Raw genomic sequence first — 20,917 nt, 5'->3', positions numbered from 1 at the left:
ATGGTGTTAACTTAGAAAACTTGTTTTTCATTTGTTTGTTTTTAAAGTAGCCTGGAATTCTTTTGTACACTCAAGGCAGGTAGTTAACAAAAGAAAATTCAGGTCTGAATTGGGGGAAAGATCTGAAGATAGGGGTATGGACTTACAGAGAGACTCACATAAGGAGGGTGGAGGGTCATAAAAGCAACACAAACTCTAAAAACCTACGGAGAATACATCATCATTCTCCACAGAGAATATGTTAATTGTCTTTGCCTTATGCTGCTGCTGCTCTTAATAACTTTTATTACAGTAGCAGGATGCTTTACAGTTTATGAAATAGTTGAACTTCCCCAGATATTATTATTAGGCTCATTTTACTAAAGAGAAAATTAAGCCCTAGAGAAGTTAAATGATTTATTGACTGTCTCATGCTTATTATGTGGCAGAACTGCGCCTACAAACCAGGTTTTCTGCTCTTTTGACGATTCCTGGAGGTGGCAGAGCAAAGTGATTGAAAGCTTGGGCTTTGGAGCCAGAGAAATCTGGGTATGCACCCAGCTCTAGCCCCATATAACCGTGTGAACGTGGAGAAATTGCCTAGCTCCTCTCAGCCTCAGTTTCCTCATCTCTGAGGTAGAGATTTTACCGTGGAGAGTCCCTGTGAGAATAAAAGGTTAGCTGTTATTATTACCATCCCCCCATCTTCTTGACAAGCCTTGTTTTCCGTCTCCCAAGACTTACATCCCTGTTATGGGTTGAATTGTATCCTCTCAAAACTCATATGTTGAAGTCCTAACCCCCAGAACCTCAGAATGCAGCCTTATTTGAAAATAGGGTCTGTGCAGATGGAATGAGTGAAGATGTGATCATGCTGAAGTAAGGTGAGTTCCTCACCCAATATGACCGGTGTCCCCATGAAGAAGGGACATTTGAAGACAGACAGACACAGGGAGAATGCCATGCGAAGGTTTTAGTTATGCTGCCATAAGCCAAGGAACTATCAGAAGCTAAGAGAGAGGCCTGGAAAGACCCTTCCTACTGCCTTCCAAGGGGAACATGGCCCTGCTGCTACCTTGATTTTGGACTTCTGGCCCCTAAACTGTGAAACAGTACATTTTGGTTGTTTAAGCCAGTCAGTTTGTGGTACTTTGTTGTGATAGCCCTAAGAAAAAGCAGTCCAAAGATATTAAATACAAATTTCAGAAATAAACAATTCATAAGTTTTAACTTGAATGCTATCCTGAGTAGTGTGATGAAATCTCCCGCCATCCTGCTCAGTTCTACCTTCAACATGACTCATCCCTTTGCCCAGTGTACCCACACTGTATACACTACCCACCCCTCAGTCCCTTAATAGCTGTTTGAATTATCAGATTGACTGTCACAGTATTACAGTTTTTGTGTTCAAGAAACCCTTATTTTACTTGATAATAGCCCCAAAGCACAAGAGTAATGATTCTGGCAATTCGGATATGCCAAAGAGAAGCTGTCAAGTTCTTTCTTTAAGTGAAAAGGTATGTATACGAGTATATAAGAAAAAACATAATATGTACAGAGGCTGCCCAAAAAAATCTATATACATTTTAAGAAAGGAAAAAAACTATTAAAACTATAATAATATATACCGACAACAAAAGATGAATATAAGTCACGTTTGACTTCTGTAATTACAAGAGGTGCTCAAAGTAGTTACCATCAGCATCCAGACACTTCTGATTATGGCAAACTACTGCTTGAGCAACGTTGACCAAAGTGTCCACTTGTATACATGTTTTTTTGGCACCCCCATATATTTTATGGTTCAATACTATCCACAATTTCAGGCATCCACTGGGGGTCTTGGAATTTATCCCCCATGAATAAATGGGGACTACTATATATACATTAGTTTTCTATTGCTGCTGTAAAAAATTACCATAAACTTGTGTGGCTTAAAATAACCCAAATTTATTATCATACAGTTCTGGAGGTCAGAAGTAGTAAGATCTGTCTGTAGCACTATGTTCCTCCTGGAGAAGAATCAGTCTCCTTGCCTTTTCCACCTTCTAGAGGCCACCTGCTCTCCTTGGCTTGTGACCCCTTCCTATCACTCTGACTTTTGCTTCCATCATCACATCTCCTCCGACTCCGCCCTTCCTGCCTCCATTTTATAAGGACACTGTGATTACATTGGGCCTACCCTCCCAGCACATCAATGTGTGACAATATGCAGAGTATTGCCAACCATGGAAGCTCACCCAAACTTCAGTCTCCAGAGTTTCCATTAGGGTCTCATTGCATAGGAATGACTAATTAAATCACTGGCCATGTAACTCAATCTCCAGTTCCCACTTCCTCCCCATAGGTTGCACTGATATTACTCAATTCAAAAGCCCAACCCTCTGATCACATGGTGCGGTCAGCTTCTGTCCTGAGTCATCCCATTTGTTTAAACTAAGGGCCCACCATTTGTCACCTCATCAGCGTAAACTATCAGGGAACATACGAATAACCAAGACACTGCTATCATTTGATAAATACAGGGTTTTAGAGGCTACTTCCCAGGCACTGGGACAAAGGCCAATTTTCTTTATTACACGTATTGTCAACTAGAACACCTACACATGGCCTCCTCATATTACCTGGGCTTCCTCACAACATGGTAGTGTGGTTCCAAGGGCAAACGTTCTGAAAGAGAGAGAACCTGGGTAGAAACTATATTGCTTTTTATGACCTAGCCTTTGAAGTAATGTGGCATCATTTTAATCGCATTCTATTTGTTAAGGAATTTCCGAAAACTCACCCAAAACATCTAGGTCTTCTCCCACCTCTTCATGAAAGAATGGTAATGTTTGGAAGAAGAGAGTTGGAACAAGAAATACCATAAAGGCCTTTTTCAAAAAATAAATCTGATATAACCATAAGTCTAAAGTTCTCCTATATGACTTTCCTAAGTTGTACACTTTGGCATAGCATCAAAGCCAAGACTAAAACCCTGTGTTCTCTCTTTGTATAGCCTGATGTTTTAATAGACACCAAGATTATATTTTAAATTTCAGTTTTGTGTTATAAAGAACAGGCAAAACTAGAATCACATGGGCTTTGTATTCTACCCAGTCATTTGCTCTACTAATTCAGACAAGTGACTTAACCTCCTGAGCCTCCATTTTGCATCTGCAAAATATAGCAATAACAGCTACCTTGAAGGGATATTGTCAGGATTACATTAAATATTGTAGAAATAAAAATTCTAGCAAACAGGAAATGCTCAATAAATAGTAGCTGTTATTTGTATCTCTTGCCATGTTCAAAAGGGTTTGACACATATTCCATACTTGGTGTTTGACTTACTTAATTCTTTTCATAGGTGAGGGGTTAAGGGTTATATCATCCGGAGCATTTATTGAGAAGTCAGTGAAAGTTCTTGCCCTTGACAATCTTCAAATAAATATTAAATAATCAAAAAGGAACTAGCTAATCCAAATTATATAGAATTAGAAGGAGATTTCATGGACTTTTGAACACCCTTTTGCAGCATTGCGTTTGGGAATCCAAGAGTAGGACAGCAGAAATTTTATGTTGTCCATTCCATGTGTTTCTATATTTTACTTTTTGCTTTTCAAATTCAGGCAGGACTGACATGTGATGATGAGTTTGATGATGACAGTCTAAATAGCCTGACTGCCTTTAAGCCAATGTTTATGGGTACATACCCCAGATATGATACACATGACTCACCAGGCCATATAAATCACTGGTATTTTATATCAAGCCAAAATTTTTCTTTTGGCATTGCATGTTTCAAGTACTCACAATGTTCCCTTTAACCTTTCCATGCTTTTGTTGTGATTGACAACACAAAACAATTTTGTATGTCTTGCCTACTTGGACAAAGGTCAGTACTTTTACTGACCTCCAAGAGATGTACATATGATTCTTTAAAAGAACAGATGCATGTGTTTATTAAATATATCTTTCAAGAACTTATAATTTCCATAAAGTGTAACTTGTTTCTAACAGATATTTTGACTAGAACCGACATGACACTTATAAGAGTCTGTAAGTAAGAGGTCTGCAATATAATACAGCAGCTATTATTTGCATCCCTCTCTATGTTTAATGGTGTTTGACACATGGTAGGTTCTTATTCAGTACTGGCTCTGAATGATTGATTATTATTTCCAATGGTAGGTGCTTATGATTTACACCATCTAGTGCATAGGCTGAATTTGGCACCATAGGCAGAAATTATCGTTTGGCTCATCAATGTAGAAATTACAGCTTCTACAGTTGTAATATAATAGCCATATAATTTTTATTATGAAATATTATTTGGATACTTATAATGTGCTAGTCATAAGATTAAACATAAAATTAGTCATGGTCCTTTGCCAAAGGCCTGTTCTAGTTTTACTTTGAAGACTACTAATATATGACCATCAAAGTAAATGAAGAAAACCCAGTATCAATAAGAAGACTAAATGTATGAAATACATGTATTTCTTTCATAGGTCCATGAGCAAGACTGAACCTTGGCATGGTTGTGGAAGAACTAGAATTCATCTTTGGTGTTACTGAGGTCTTTACTAAATTCCTTCTTAAATTTCTTTTACCACCTACACACGTCAAAGCAACTTGCTTACTGAGTATTAAAGCTTGAGTGCAAAAGATCTAAAGACCGACACATGCAAAAAAATGAAGCTGGACCACCTCCTTACGCCATATACAAAAATAAATTCAAAATGGCTTAAAGACTTAAATGTAAGATCTGAAACCATAAAATTCCTAGAAGAAAATATAGGAAGAAACTTCACAGACATTACCCAGAGTAAGATTTTTACTGATATATCCCCTCGCATGAGGGAAGTAAGAGAAAAAATAAACGTGGGATTACATCAAACTAAAAACTTTTTTCACAGCAAAGGAAACCATCACTAAAACAAAAAGGGATCCTACCGAATGGGAAAAGATATTTGCCAATGATATATCTGATAAGGGCTTTATGTCACAAATTTATAAAAAACTCACTCAACTCAACTCCAAAAAAACAAACAACCCAATTAAAAAATGGGCAGAGGACATGAAGAGACATTTTTCTAAAAAGGACATACAGATGGCAAACAGACATATGAAAAAATGCTCAACCTCACTAACCATCAGAGAAATGCAAATAAAAACCACAATGAGATACCACCTCACCCCAGTCAAAATGGCTATTATCAATAAATCAACAAACAACAAGTGCTGGCAAGGATGTGGAGAAAAGGGAACCCTTGTGCACTGTTGGTGGGATTGCAGATTGGTGCAGCCACTATGGAAAACAGTATGGAGGTATCTCAAAAATCTGAAAATGGAACTACCTTATGATCCAACAATTCCACTCCTAGGTATCTATCTGGAGAAATCCAAAACTCTAACTCAAAAATCTTTATGCACTCCTATGTTTATTGCAGCACTATACACAATAGCCAACACATGGAAACAACTGAAATGCCCATCGGTAGATGACTGGATTAAGAAACTGTGGTACATTTATACAATGGAGTATTACGCAGCCATAAAGAAGAATGAAATCTTACCATTTGCAACAACATGGGTGGACCTAGAGAACATTATGTTAAGTGAAATAAGTCAGACAGAAAAATACAAATACCATGTGATCTCACTTATACGTGGAATCTAAAGAAAAGAATAAGTGAATGAACTAATCAGAAACAGTTTTGGAGACATAGAGGAAAAACTGAGTGTTGCTAGATGGGCGGGGGGGTGGGGATAAGGGGGAAGGTGAGGGGATTAGAAAACAGTCGGTAACCACAAGATGGCCATGGGGTTTTGAAAATTAATTTGGGGAATGTAATCAATAATGTTGTAAAGATTTTGTAGGGTATCCGATGGACACTTGTCTCATTAGGGAGACCACCTCAGGGATGATGTAGATGCCTGATCACTGCACTGTACACCTGAAGCTGAACAATAATGAATGCCAACTATAATTTTATATATATACATATATATATGTATGTATATATATGTATGTATATACTTGCAAGAAGCGGAGTACAGCATTAGGAATAGAGACAGTGGAAATGTAGTGGCTCAGTGCGATGTCAGAGGGATAGTGGATGGGGGGAGGGGTGTTCACACAGTGTGACAGATATAAATGATAAACGTCTAAGTATTACTTTGTCTTGTGTACCTAAGACTAATAAAAAAAAAAAGCCAAAAAAAAAAAAAGATCTAAAGACCTTCATATTAGGATGTAAATGTCTGCCTTAGGTTAAAACACCTCAACTATCATCTTCATTGGATATACAAGATATAAATTAATTAGTAAACTTTTAGTCTTCAGTCTTCAGATGTATGTTGGGAGAGCAGTGAGTGAACAGGGAGAGAGTAATGAGGTTCTTAGAGCATACTTTTAAGGACAATAAGGATGCACCTGTATTGAACTGCTTAAATGGGTATTAATGACTCTTGGCCTTTTCTATAAAGTACTCCTTACTACATTTTACTAAACTTCCCAAGAAAGGTTACTTGATGAGTCATTGGCAAAAATATCTAAGTATACTTCCCAGATAATGAAAACATGAGCCCTAGTAACAAGACCGCTCTAAAGACCACATTTCTACCATGAAAACATAATCACTCTATGCCATTTAAAGCTGAAAGACAATTTCACTTCCTCTTTAAGGATTTATGAAACTGACATGAAACAATTTTTCTACTTCCACTTTTGCTTTCCTAAAATCTCTTCTCCATACTTCAGCAAGAGCAAAATCTAAATCAGATCACATCACTCTCCTGCATAAAAACCTCCAGTGGTTTTCCATAACACTTAAAATCAAAATCTTTACTGTGGCCTATAGGCACCCAGCCTACATAGCACTCTCCTCCTCTTACTTTATGCCCCAGACATCCCAGAGTTCTGACTGTTTCTTGACAGGCAAGGCTCACTCCCACCACAGAGCCTTTGCTCTTACCTGAGACACTCTTTTCCCATAACCAACCTGATCTCACACTTATAGTAGACCTGCCTGGTCTCTAGTGTAGTCTCTTGAGTTTTCAGTCTCTGATGCTAACCTGAATTCTTCCCACTACCTGATGCTTCTCTACAAAGAGGCCTCTGCCATGTTTGTACCAATGGCAGGATAACAGGCTCCATAGTGAAATGTGAGGTGCAGGTCAATGGGTGATGTGTTTGCTTTTGTCTTGCTAAGTGGAATTTTTAAGTATATCAACAGGATAGTGTCAGAAGGGAAGAGATACATTTTACTTGAGTGGAGAGAGCAGGAGAATGGAGGAGGTGACAGCTGGAAGAAAAACTCTTTAAAAAAGTGATGATTTTACATGGAGCTTCGGGAATATGTTATTACAACTAAAGAAGCTGAAACTTCTACACTGATGAGCCAAACGATAATTTCTGCCTATGGTGCCAAATTCAGCCTATGCACTAGATGGTATAAATCATAAGCACCTACCATTGGAAATAATAATCAATCATTCAGAGAGAAATCATTGAGAGAGAAAGTCATCAAGAAGGTCCAGTCAGGCGAGGATGTGGAGAAACCCATCAGGTAGTGGGAAGAATTCAGGTTAGCATCAGAGACTGAAAACTCAAGAGACTATACTAGAGACCAGGCAGGTCTACTATTGTGCACTGTTGGTGGGATTGCAGATTGGTGCAGCCACTATGGAAAACAGTATGGAGGTATCTCAAAAATCTGAAAATGGAACTACCTTATGACCCAGCAATTCCACTCCTAGGTATCTATCTGGAGAAATCTAAAACTCTAATTCAAAAAAATTTATGCACCCCAATGTTTATTGCAGCACTATACACAATAACCAAGACATGAAAACAACCGAAATGCCCATCAGTAGATGACTGGATTAAGAAACTGTGGTACATTTATACAATGGAGTATTACGCAGCCATAAAGAAGAATGAAATCTTACCATTTGCAACAACATGGGTGGACCTAGAGAACATTATGCTAAGAGAAATAAGTCAGACAGAGAACGACAAATATCGTATGATCTCACTTATATGTGGAACCTAAAGAAAAGAATAAATGAATGAACTAATCAGAAACAGTTTTGGAGACATAGAGGAAAAACTGAGGGTTGCTAGATGGGAGGGGTGCTCTGAGACTTTTGCTGAGTAGTTAACTCTAGGCTCAGCACTGGCACCAAACCAGAATCTATATTAACCTGGTGACCACAACTCTTCCCACTCTAGTGACTCCCTGAGATTCTGCCTTACCCAAATGTGTACTGCATGAGACTTTATCAGTGCCTGAAACATACGGAAGCTGGCAGGTGGCAGCAGGCTTCAAGGAGTCCTGGCTTTTCGTGGAGCTACCCCAGGCCCGGTACTCATGGCAGCCATCCTTGGTTCGCAGATTAGCCTCTCCCACGCGCCCCCAGGTTTCATACAAGCAGCGAACAGCCACAGATCACTTTGTAGCTCCTACCAGATAGTCCCCAGCCAGCCACAGGCAATGAGTGACCTGGGTCTGCTCCGGAGACCCTCCCAAGAGGCCCCAGAACCAACTACTTGCAGGTTGGCTTCAGAGCACAGCCCAATTAGCCCCACAAGTGGCACACACAAAGGGGGTCTCAACAGACACCTGAGCCCACTGGGGCAGATTCCACTCAGTGGGGTAAGGCCCCCGTACAGCAGCCTGTAAGCTGTGGATGTGGCCAAACCCCACAGCCAAGTCAGCCGGAGGGTCAATTCCAGCCACTGACATTCTAATAGCAATCAAGGCTCAACTTAACAGGGGGGCACACACAACCCACACAAGGGACACCCCTGGAGCATCTGGAGCAGGTGACCTGGAGATTGTGCCAGGACCCCACAGGGCCCCTACTACATAAAGCCACCTGGCCAAGACTGGGAGACATAACAAATCTACCTAATACACAGAAACAAACAAAGAGGTAGCCAAAATGAGCAAGACGAAATCAGTTAGTTACCTACAAGGGAGCTTCCATAATGCTGTCAGCTGATTTCTCAACAGAAACTTTGCAGGCCAGAAGGGATTAGCACAAAATATTCAATGTGATGAAAAGCAAGGATATACAACCAAGGGGTATTCTACCCAGCAAGTCTATCATTTACAATTGAAGGACAGATAAAGAGCTGCCCAAACATGAAAAAGCTAATGGAGTTCATCACCACCAAACCAGTATGACAGAAAGTTAGAGGGACTTATTTAAGATGAAAAAAAAAAGGATGGAAATTATGAGTAATAAAATGGCAATAACTATAGCTACATATCTATCAACAATTATTCTCAAAGTAAGTGGATTGATTTCTCTAATCAAAAGACATAGGATGGGATAGGGCTGATGGGTAAGAAAACAAAATCTTTACATATGCTACCTATAAGAGACTCACTTTAGATTGAAAGACACATACTGATGGAAAGTAAAGGGATGGATAAAAAGATATTTAATGAAAATGAAAACAAACAACAACAAAAAACCTGAGGAAGAAGTACTTATACCAGACAAAATAGACTTTAAAACAAAGGCTATAACAAGAGACAAAGAAGGACCCAATAATCCCACTTGTGGGTACTATCTGAGGAAACCCAAAACATTACTTTGGAGAGGATGTGTGCATCCATATGTTCATTACAGCACTGTTTATTGCTGTGGAGGCAGCCTGGGTGTCCATCGATGGATGAATGGATACAGAGGAGGTGGTACATACCGTATATACAATGGAATATTGCTCAGCCATGGAAGGGAATGGGTTCTTGCCATCTGCGATGGCATGGCTGGACCTGGAGGGTATTGTGATGAGTGGAGTGTCAGAAAGAGAAAGACAGATACAATGTGATTTTGCTTATATGGGGAATCTAAAGAACAAAATAAACAAACAAAACGGAAACAAACTCAGGTACAGAAACCATTTTGATGGTTGCCAGATGGGAGGGGGGTTTGGGGTGAGGGTGAAAAAAGGGCAAGGGATTAAGAAGTACAAATTGGTTGTTACAAAGTAGTTATGGAGATGTAGGGTATAGCATAAGGGATATAGTTAATAATATGGTAATAACTATGTATAGTGCCACGTGGGTACTAGACTAGTCAGGGGGATCACTTCTTAAATTATATAAATGTGTAATCACTATGTCACACACCTGAAATTAATCTAAAATAATATTGAATGCCAACTGCAATTGGAAAAAAAAATTCACTGGAGAACTTTTTTCCCAAATGAATGAATGAATAAATAAATAAATAAATAAAATTATCTTCTCTATAATTCCCATGAATTGGTTCTCATTGTACTCAGCAAAAGACAAAGGGATTTTGTTACCTTTTTTCTCTGATGGAGCTCTAGTTTGTCTAGATCCTACAAGAAAATAAAATGCATATTAATATCTCTGTATTTAATTGCTCTAAGCTTAAAATGATTTCATTATTCAGTTATTGCTTTTACCATAAATTATTGTTTTTATTGTTCTTTCTTAAAAGTAATAATCAAGATAAAGATTAAAAGTAAATTTAAGTACTGAACAAATTCCTCAAATATTTAAAGGATAAGATCAGTTCATATCTCACCATGGCAGCTTTTCTATAGGCAAAGGATTTGTTTTGGTGATTAACTATTTAATTGGAAGTTTATATAAGTTATTTTTTAATAATGGCTGTGTATAACAAATAGCTGACAAATTCCTAAAAATTTAAGTCTGTTCTCATGAGCTAGTACAAGCCAGCTCCATACACCACAACATGCACTTTCCACAACTTGACTCTCCTTGCTGCTTTATTACTGGCATGTAAAAGTTAGGGGTGATCAGCAGAATACAGGGGAGAACCTGGCATTACTTTTGGTGACTCTGGGTAGTTGCTACCCCTCTGACACTGAGTATTCTCTTCTGTGAAAGTTGAGAACAACAGTCCTTGCCCTGTCTACCCACAAGAGTTGTTGTGAGTATTAAATTGGTTGACCTATGTGGCAGTGCAGAGCGAGATATAGAAAAAAGCCTTTATGATGATGGTCATTTCATCATTGGTTTTCAACCAGACCACCCTTGTTAAGGATGCAAAATGTGTTGCAACTTTCAAAAGTATGGCTTAGTTTGAGATATTCTTTGATACCCGCATTAGACAGTAAACACCCAGAAAAAAATATGTTCTTAAGAAGTCCAAACTATTGCTAGTCTTTACTCATTAAGAACAGCTATCTATATTGGGCAGGGGCACATTTTTTTCAAAGCTTATAGTTTAGTCATTTCTAGCTTCTGTTGGATTGTCTGAAGAGAACAATGGAGTGGTGGAATGCTTCTTAACTTCAATAGTTACATAATGGTCCTTTGATTTTTAATTTTTATTTTTCAAGCTGCTTTGCTTTTTGGGCCTGACCAATTCACTATATTATTTTGAATGGATTGTGCCCTTCTGCTCAAGGTGGTTTCCTAATTGTAAACTGGATTAAGTATCCCAAATATCCTAAGTTGGAATTCTAAACTTGAGTGACTTTATAAAATATTTGCCTCGAGTTTGTTGAATTTCGCTTTGGTCTATAGACAATTATTTTTCTGTTTGAGTTTCCCACATCAAACTCGTGCTGATCCCTTTGCCTGGAAAGCTCTCCTCTGATTCTTCGCAAAGCTGACTCTCATCCTTCACCTCAAATGCTATCTTCTTAGAAAGGTCTCGTCTGAATGCTTGTTTCAGGTCATCTCCCTGATCTATTTCCTTATTTATTTCGTTTACAACACTGGTCACAATCAGCAATTTCCTTATTTATTTGTTTATGTCTTTGTCTGTAGCCCTCACTATAACATAATTGATATTATAATGCTGGGCCTTTCCCTACTGATGTCATTATCTACCTTCAGCACCCAGCACAGTACCTGGCACACATATAACTCTGTTGAACAGATGAACTTGTTTGATAAGAACCATACCAACATTAAGGCTGTGGCCATATACAGTTCTCTCAAGGCAAGAATCTACCCTAAAGACTCTCCAAGGCTTGGCCTGTGATGTTCATGGTGGCTCACATTTCTCTCAGGGAACAGCGTGAGCCCGAATGGCAGCAGAAGACTACTGATTTTCTTCTGTCCCATCCTAATGGGGCTGCCTTAGTGATGTCACATAGGACAGGATTCTCTAATCCTTTTCATTCTGTGATAGTCCTTTAGACAGCTAAGTTTTTCATGACTTGATATGGTGTGTGTGGGGGGCGGGGGGAATGAGGACTGAGGTGGGGGGGATACACCCCCCCACAACAAAATTAGTTTAGGGGCATTATCCACTCATATGTGTTGGTTCAGGAGAAAGTGGGTAGCAGAAACTGTAATTTGGATTAAGCTAAGGAAAAGAGAGAAAAGAAGAATGGGGAAAAGGGTAAAGAAGATGAAAAGAGAACAGATGAAAGAACGAAGAATGATTAAAAGAAAAGGGAGAAGAGGACAAAGGAAGAGGATGCTGGTGAGGAAAAAACATGAAATAGGTAATGAAGGAGGAGGAGGAAGGAAGAGCCGAACCTGTGTTCTGCTTGGTTTTGTAACTCTTGGGTAATGACTGGCTTCAGTGTGAAAGGATTGAATGGCTCAGGTTAGGGGGAGTCTCAGGTATTCTCCTGAGGGATCACTTAAATTGCTGAGATTTCTTTTGAGAGGCCTAAGCAAGACTGTCTCAGGGGTAACTCTCCTGGGTGGATTCAGAGTAGTAATTTGGGAATCAGGAATGTTAACCTTTTCTTTAAATCATGATTGTGGAAGAAAAGAGGAGAGAGTATTACTGACTGGACTAAGCTTTAGACTTCTCACTGCAGTTCCAGTCCTCATCCCACGCCTCCCAATTACCAGGCTAATAGCGTACAGTTAAATTTAGGACTTGAAAGCCAATCTTTCAGAAAATCACCTTTCTCTTTGGTAATTGAAATATCAACAGATGTCCAAAGCAGAGTAGGATAGTTTTAGAATATACCTATAAAAATTATTAAAAACAATTATGGCAGCATATTCCACTGATGTCTCACAAAACCTATGCACATTACTAACATGTGTAGGCCAAAGCAAAGCCTTGTAGTTCAAAAAGAAAAGAAAACTTCTAGCCCTCTTTTTTCGATGTCCTTTTCCCCCTCTATACATAGTTAAGCTTTTTGCCCTTAGTATATTATTTAGGGAATATTTAGTATAATATTTAGAGAAAAAATATTTAGTATAACAATAAAGAAGGAGATATTATAATATCAGGCATATTTATCCAGACAGCTTTAAAAATATTTGTCCCCAATTTTAAAATGTTAGTCTTATAACCTCTGAGTTTCCTACTTTATACCAAAATGTCCCTGCAAGCTGTATCCAGAAATAAGAGAGAAAGGTGTAACTTTATCAGTAGTCTGTGGTACACTGTGCAGACTCCTTAAAAATCTCTTTACTTTCATATTTTCTATTTTTCTACCTCTTCTGCTACAATTGACCCAGATTCCTCTACAAGTGTAGAGCAGAGAGAAGAAAGGTATGGGTGCCTAATAGAAGAAAGCAGAAAGACAGGCAAGACCTTCAAGATCAACGCCACTACTGCCATTGGCAACCCTAGTTCTGCCTTACGAATAAGAAATTTTGTTTTCTAAGACACTCCAAATAGTGTTTGCCACATGGGCTTTTCTATTTTGGAATGGTAATGAGTCCACTAGCATGCTAATCATGCTGCTACTTGTCTGAAGTATTAAGGATTCCAATAAGGCAGAGTTTCAAAGATCTTTGATCTAATAATGTTCCTTTTTTTTTTTTTTTTTGGCACGTGTGTACAGAAGTAATTAGGAAATGTGTCCTCACATGATACTGGGACCAAATGCAGAAGTGAATTTTATTTTTACTTTGTATATCTCAAAATGATCTATCTTCATCTTACTAGAAGAAATTCTAACCCAAATATATTGGGTAGAGTGATTGTTCTGAGTTCCTTGAAGATTTTGGCCTGCCAGTGACCATTTGGTGGTAGTTTGTTAGGTCCCAGGGCTGAAAATGAAAGGAACAGAATCTTCCCAAGAAAGTCATGTTGAAGAAACTGGAGATGGCTTCTACAAATTTAAAAGCAGCTAAATGTTTGCTGGTGGCAGAAAGGCAGAATAAATAGGATACTTTTGATCTAAGAGCTGGGGCAACAGAGTGGTTTTAGGAGATACAAAGCAGCAGGGTATAACTTGCTACAATAAGTTCCTGAGATAAAATGGAGAGGCCTCATCATAAATTTAGCTTTTTATTTGTCAGAATACAATTTGGCTAATATTTTCCTGTGTTCTTTTTAAAGTATCTGCCTCCTACAATGAAGTATGTGTTTTTCCTTAGTGTATACCAGATAATTTTTTTTTTTTTTAACACGGATTTTTCTTTTAAGTTACGTTCCTGCAAATGTGGTGCAGGTCAAATCCATGAACAGGTTAAGCCTTTGACAAGGGAAAGGCACCCCAGCCAATGGGAACCCGTGCTGGTGATGTACTGCTCCCCAGTTCTGATTCATTGGCCTGCTAGCGTTTGTCATTCTATCCCCGGCGTCTGCAAACCGCGTGGGTCGGGTTTTCCGTAGTCTAGCTAGCTAAACTGGATTTTGGCCTCCTGCACGTGCAGTTTCAATTAGGTTTAGTTGATCTCTAACTCTTCATACAAGTAGCTGTTAATGTTTCTGATTATCCCACAGATTTTGAAAAATCCTCCGTTCCTTTAACCTCACTGGAGGTCGTTGGAGGTCCCCTGTGACAGAATCATGTGACTGTAACAAGTGAAAATAAATACAATGTGGGATGCCACGAGCTACAGCTCCACAGAAAACCTGCCAGGAATTCAGCATGTGCCCTGTGCCTGTATGTAGGTGGGCGGCGGCAGGCTGCGTGTGTCGCTGCCCTTCGGGACACGAGGTGTGTGGCTGGGGCACTTGCGTGGTCCTCCCGAGGTCACTGGGGGAGAATGGCTCGGGAACCGTGGGGCCCTGGGGAAGGGGGTCTGCCGGCGGCCTGGGACCCAGCGCGCGTTTGAGCTACAGCAGCCAGGCGGTGAACAGTCCGCGACTGTGCCCGAGAGAAGCGGAAAGAACTGGGTCGGTCCTCGGGGCTCTGCGGAAAGCGTCTCCGCGGGGATTGGGTGTGCATTTGTAGACAGGTGGCAGCGCCGGGACGGGAGACGCGGACGCCCTAGGGGGAGCTTCCGAGCCCTGGCTCGGTAGACTGCAGGGGTTGGAGAGCGCTCCATTCTCCGGGATCCTAACAGTCGCACACTCGGTCCAGCTCCCGGCGCCGGGGCTCAAGGTCCCAGTCGCGGTTCCGATCCGGGATTTGGATGCTCCCTTCGGCTTCGGCCTGGGGCCCCGGCCGCCGAGACAAGAAAAGCTGGGTAGGGCAGTGGCGTCATCTGCGGCCGCTCCTCCCCCGCCAGCCGCCACTCGCCGCAGTTCCTGCCCAACGACATCCGGGTCTCTCCAGCTGCTCCGTCGCGCCTCAGCTGTAGCGGCGGCGAACCCGGAGGGGCGGGGTGGGGCGGGCGGAGGAGTGGGGGTGGGGCAGCTCGGCGCCTTCGTGGGCGCGCCTGCGCGGGGACGCGCTCGAGGCGGCGGCGGCGGCGCTGCTAGGGGCGGGAGCGCGCGCGGGAGCGAGGGAGCAGTGGTCTCGGCGCCGGCGGGGCCCGCAGCTTCGGGTGCTCGGGCGGCTGCAGCTCAGGAGCGGGTGGTTGGGGAGGGGGGGTGGGGGGGCTCCAGGCAGGTGGGGCGCGAAAGCAATGAATCTTTGGCTCTTCCTCCTTCTCCTCCGGGACCCGCTGTCCGCCTCCTGTTCCAACGCCTGGATGATCTGAGCCGCGAGGGCGCCGAGAGCGGGGGCCCGGACGCAGCCCGGCTCCTCCCCTCGTCCGCCCCCTCCCCTGCCTGACCTGGCCGGCCGCAGCCGTGGTGACCCCTTTCCCGCCCCCTCCCCGGCCGCCGTCGCCGCCGCCGCCTCGGCCGACCAGGGACCTGCCCGCCCGCGGCTGCTCCGGGTAAGCGCGACGCATGGGCCGAGGGCGGGCGGCCGGCGCGGGCCTGCGCGGCGGCAGTGGCGGCCAGGCCTGGGGCCTGGGGCCTGTAAACAAGCCAGGCGTCTGCCCGAGCGCTCCCGGGAGGAGACGCGACAACTCCACCCCCTGGCCCGGCCTCCTCCCCGGAGCCGGGCGACGGACGGCTAGGGGTTAACGCTCCGCGAGGGCGGTGGCGGGGAGGCGGGGGCGGGGTGTTTGTGCGGCGGCGCGGGGAGGGGGCGCGACCCTCTGGCCGCCTGCGCCGGGTTGGGTGTTGGTGGCGGCGACGCGGACGAGGGCCGCAGGCCGGCCTGGCCCTAGAGCGGCCGGTGGAACTTTTCCCGGGCGGGGAGTGGGCTCCCAGCGCCCCCACCCTCCGGGCCGCGCCTCCCTGCTCTCCAACCCCTGGGAGGGCGACCCGGAGAAAGAAGGGGGGGGCTTCCTTTGGACCGGACTTAGCGTCGAAATACCAAATTGTGTAGAATTTGCTTCAGATTTTATAGGGGGCAGAACTGAGAGGGAGACTCCTTGAGAACTCAAGCCAGTGATGCCTCCAATTCATTCATTATTAAGGCATCGAACAAATCCATTGAAGTAAAATCACACTGATTTCTTCGCCTGGTCTTTTTAACTGTGTAAATGTGTGGGTAAAAGTTCTTGATGTTAGTTTCGTTGAAGTATGGTTTTGTTCTGCTTGTAGATTTGAAATAATTTCTTGAAAGAGAGCTGACTGTGGAGAGCCTTCTACCAACTGCAGTTTTAGATACGTTTTGAAAATTTCATTACCTGAGGTATTTTTCCTTTTCCTCAAGCAACTCATGGTACTTAACAAATCCACAGAGTACATAACTCCAGCTGTCCAAGCCAAGAAATGTATGCGCCGCCCTCACCCCCAACCCTGTTTTCTGCTAATTGGAATAATGAGCCGAATGCCTTTTAAGAAATTATTGGAAGAGTATGGGAGGTGTAAAAAAAAATCTATGGGAGATAGTTATTATTTTCCCAAAGTAAATGATTTTGACATTGAAAGATTAGAAATTTAAAAAATTGTTTTGAAAAAAAGGCTTAATCCTTTCAAACTTGCAAGTTGTGATTTTAAACAACCGCTTTTCAGATGCAAAGAGCTCTGAAGTGTCAGCGGATTTATTTATTTAAACAGTACTGAGTCTTACCGGTTCCAGAGCTCTCAGAAGTCAAGCAGGGCTTGCTCCCCAACTCTAATCTAACTAGAACAACCTCACTTTTATAGTTTTATATTTTTACCTAACTGGCCTTTGCCAAAGATTGTATTTCTATAATACACATTAGAAAACTGACTGGGAAGGTAGTGACCCACCCTACGGTCTGTTTTCTAATCATAGATGTTAACTTTATTGATTTAATGTTTCCTTTGCTAGCAAATAATTTGAAGCACAAAGTAACATTCCTTGCCTGATGTTACAGTTCTGTTCTTATGTGTAATTCCCATATAGCTGATTAAACATCCAATCATGTAGTGATGATTACTTTTAACTTGCAAGTTAGAACAATTCCGCATCAAAACTATAATGAACTGCCCATGGAAGTTGCTTAAGACATTTTTTATTTAATATAATTAAACATTTTTTCATATCAATGAAGTCATTATGGGCTAGGTAAATTAAGACTGGTAAAGTTTGGCTAGCTACCGTAGTATATGTTTGATAAATAACATGGTTGAATGCTGCAGTCATCAAATTTTTTTTACGTGTGTGTGTGTGTGTGTGTGTGTGTGTATTTTAACACGGATTGTATCTGTTTATATTTTAGTTTGAAGGGCTGAAGTGATGACCATAATTACAGTATAAACTGTTGAAGGGAACACTGCACTAGGAGACAAGAATTGTTTAGTCATGGCTATGCTCCAAATATCTGTGTCCATGGATGAGTCCTTTAACTTTTTGCGTCTCAGCTTACAAATCAGTAAAACCAAAGGGGTAGATTATATTATCGAATGTACTGCCAGTTGTTAAATATTTTTGATTCTCTTAACATGGTCTAGTCAGTATGCTTTGGCGTGTACTTAGAGGTTCAGCATTCTAAAGCTGATTTTCTTTCTGGGTTTTGTCTTATGTAAAAGAATTTTAAGTTGGTATTGTTCTTTAGGAAAGATATTCCTATAGGTAGCCTTTATTGATTTTTCTGTTGGTATTGGGAAATCTAGGAAAACTCTTGGGAGGAAGGAGAGTAAAGATTCCACAGGAGACAAACGGTGGTTGAGACTACAGTTTTGAACAATCTCACAACCCTTGGTAATCTGATGTGAAGGGCATTATAAGGTTTTTCTGTCAGTTCAAGCTGTGTCTTGATTATCTTTTTAATAAACCTCCATATGAAAATTTGTTCCCTAATACCTAATGTGTTTTTTTCCCCAAAGAAATCTATGGCAACATCATGTTGTCACATGTAAATATTGCTAAGCAGTTATGAAAAACCTACAGTCTTTGAATTTATTCACATTACATCTAGACTATGTATTGTAATGGCTAACAGACTGTGTAGCTGATTCTGGGTTAACTGTGAATGCTTATTTATTTAATAATTAAAACTAAAGATGGACATATGTCCGCAGGGAGCTTGTTATCTATCCCTAAAGTGCTCCCCCATGGGAACTGGATTAATTTCTTAAGGTGGAAGTCCGTGATCATGTAGAAATAATCATAAGGTGATATGTTGATGATTACCCCAAATGATTATCTAACTTTTGCCTGGGCACCTGATCCTGAGTGGTACTCTTGACTGCTTTTCATCCTTAGTCAAATCAGAGGAAGGAGGCAGCCATGTTAGAAAGTCAGCTCAAGGAGAGTCCTTAATAGGGGTTAAGCAAGAAGATAAAATGCAGTGTGACCCTGTGAAATACATGGACCTTGGGGGAGGGGGAGGTTTTATGAGGAAACTAGGTAAAAGTTTGTGTCTTCCTATACCTTGGGTAGTAATGTTATGCCAGAATATGTTCTGTTTTCCATCTCAAATAATGGTGGTGACAAAATTTTAAAAATTCAGTTGCTTCATTTATTATTTCACCATTAGCCAGGATGTATAAATTCTCTGAATTTCTATCTGGGATTATTAACCACTCTTATATGAAAGAAGCTTGGGTTAAATTATATCAAAATCAGAAGGTTGATTATGTTATTCTTTTCCTCTTTCTAATATCTAATGTGTTCCATATTACACAAGTAACAATTTTATATTTTATTATGAGTCTCCAGAATATATTCCTTGATGGTTTTCACCTTTGCGTGTCCTATTTGTGTACCACCTAGATAATCTCTTTCTTTACCTAGCTTTTCTTTTGCTGAGGCAGGTACTAGGAGCTAGGGAAAATAGTTAAGAGAGGTGAGCTTCAATATTCCTTTATGTAAAATGTAATGAACTTTAGAATTTTTATAAGAAACTGAGGGAAAGGTACTGAATGTAAACATTCATTGAGTAAAATGTGTGATAAAGGAGGGAACTTGAGTTTTTATAATTCTTAATATGTTTATTTAGAATCCATTGACCAAATTTATGTAATATTCATATTTAGGGTCTGGTTTGAAAGTCATTAGAGTTTTTGTGGCTGAGACCAAACTACTTTTAGATCAGAAGAAAGTGAATAATAAAAGCTATAACTTATTGACCATTTATGTCAGTCTTTAGTTTTCATCACAACCCTCTTTCTAACATGATGATATTTCTGTTTTACAAATGAAGAAAAATAGGCTCAGAATCTAAGTTATATGCCAGGATCAGATCTATGTAGATACAAAATTATTTTCAAAATATTTCTGAGAGGATTTTTCCCAATTAGACAAGCGTTGTTCCTAGGAATCAAAATTTGAAAAGCTTAATGTTAGTACTTCTGATCCAGGTTCCTAGAACTAAGTTCATAAATTTAATTAAGTCTTCCAATGCAATGATCCCTTCTAAAACATTCAGAAAAGATTTAAGAAGTTAAGTTCATTTTCTCATTCCCAAAGTTGCAGAAGTCAACAGAGCTCAACAATTTTATATCTTCAACTATCATTGTTCAGACTGAGGAAATAATGAAGGTCTAAGGTAGGGTTGTCAAAACTGCGGCCCGCGGGCCAACTGCGGTCCGCAATCCATTTTTAATTGGCCCGCAGCAAATTCCAAAAATATACTTAGTTTACTTAAACCAGGTGAGGCAATACATACTTCACCTCGAGTGAGTGGCCCGGCTGTTTGTGTATTTTACCACATATGGCCCTTGGTAAAAAACGTTGAAAAAAGTTTTGACACCCCTGGTCTAAGGGAAATGTTTCTGAGTACACAGTCAGTGGAGCCACGTTGAAGACTACAGAGAGAAAAAGGTAAAACTTCCTAGTTGGGCGATCTTGGGCACCTGATTTCTCTAAGCCTTAGTTTTCTTTGTCAAATGAAGCCTTTCTGATAAGGTAATCTTGAAGATTAAATGATATAATTATATAATGCAATTAACATATGTTCTACCATGAAGATAAAGTACCAAAGAAATATGGTAGCTGCTGTTGAGCATATGAAATCTTGGGATTCTTAGGGGAATAGAGATTTAGTGGCTATGAGAGGCTTGTCTTTGAGTATAGTTTTAGCAGTGAGCCTGGAAGCTATAAAAACTACAAGAGAGTGAGTAGAGACTTTAGAAGACATTGTAAAGGTTGCGGGTATATAGAACTTGTATATGAATAGACTAAAAGTTAAGAGGTAATGGAAGAGAAAGTTGAGTATGAGTAGTTTTATTTGTATGAAGCTGGAGAAAAATCATGGGTTTAGAGTTATGATTAGGTGGGAGTAGATGGTTAAATAGAGGCTATAAAGTAAGTAATAAAGCAAAGGTGAATGTTCAGTAAGTGAAGGAAATACAAGGGTTGGTATTTTGAAAAGTTAACAGTTCATGATTAGAAACGGACAATAAGATTGCTGCAGGAAAAGATGAAAGAATA

General features: G+C 40.8%; 1 protein-coding gene across 6 annotated transcripts in view; it reads left to right on the top strand.

Annotated features, from left to right (window-relative positions):
* The first annotated feature begins 14,710 nt into the window (after window positions 1–14,710).
* PPM1A (protein phosphatase, Mg2+/Mn2+ dependent 1A) overlaps window positions 14,711–20,917 on the top strand; it is a 42,284-nt gene continuing 36,077 nt past the window's right edge. For 2 of the 6 annotated variants that reach the window (XM_074327406.1, XM_019750765.2), the window contains exon 1: window positions 14,711–14,848. The gene's annotated coding sequence lies outside the window, so the exon portion shown is untranslated. Of the gene's footprint in view, window positions 14,849–15,496; window positions 15,957–16,674; window positions 16,766–20,917 lie in introns of those variants that run through there. The other 4 variants (XM_074327405.1, XM_074327404.1, XM_074327402.1 and 1 more) reach the window with 4 other exon arrangements.

The sequence above is a fragment of the Rhinolophus sinicus genome, linkage group LG03 (genome assembly GCF_036562045.2).
Source record: "Rhinolophus sinicus isolate RSC01 linkage group LG03, ASM3656204v1, whole genome shotgun sequence".
Taxonomy (NCBI): Eukaryota; Metazoa; Chordata; class Mammalia; order Chiroptera; family Rhinolophidae; genus Rhinolophus; species Rhinolophus sinicus.
The sequence above is the reverse complement of the archived record's forward strand: the minus strand, read 5'-3'. Positions and strand labels throughout refer to the sequence as shown.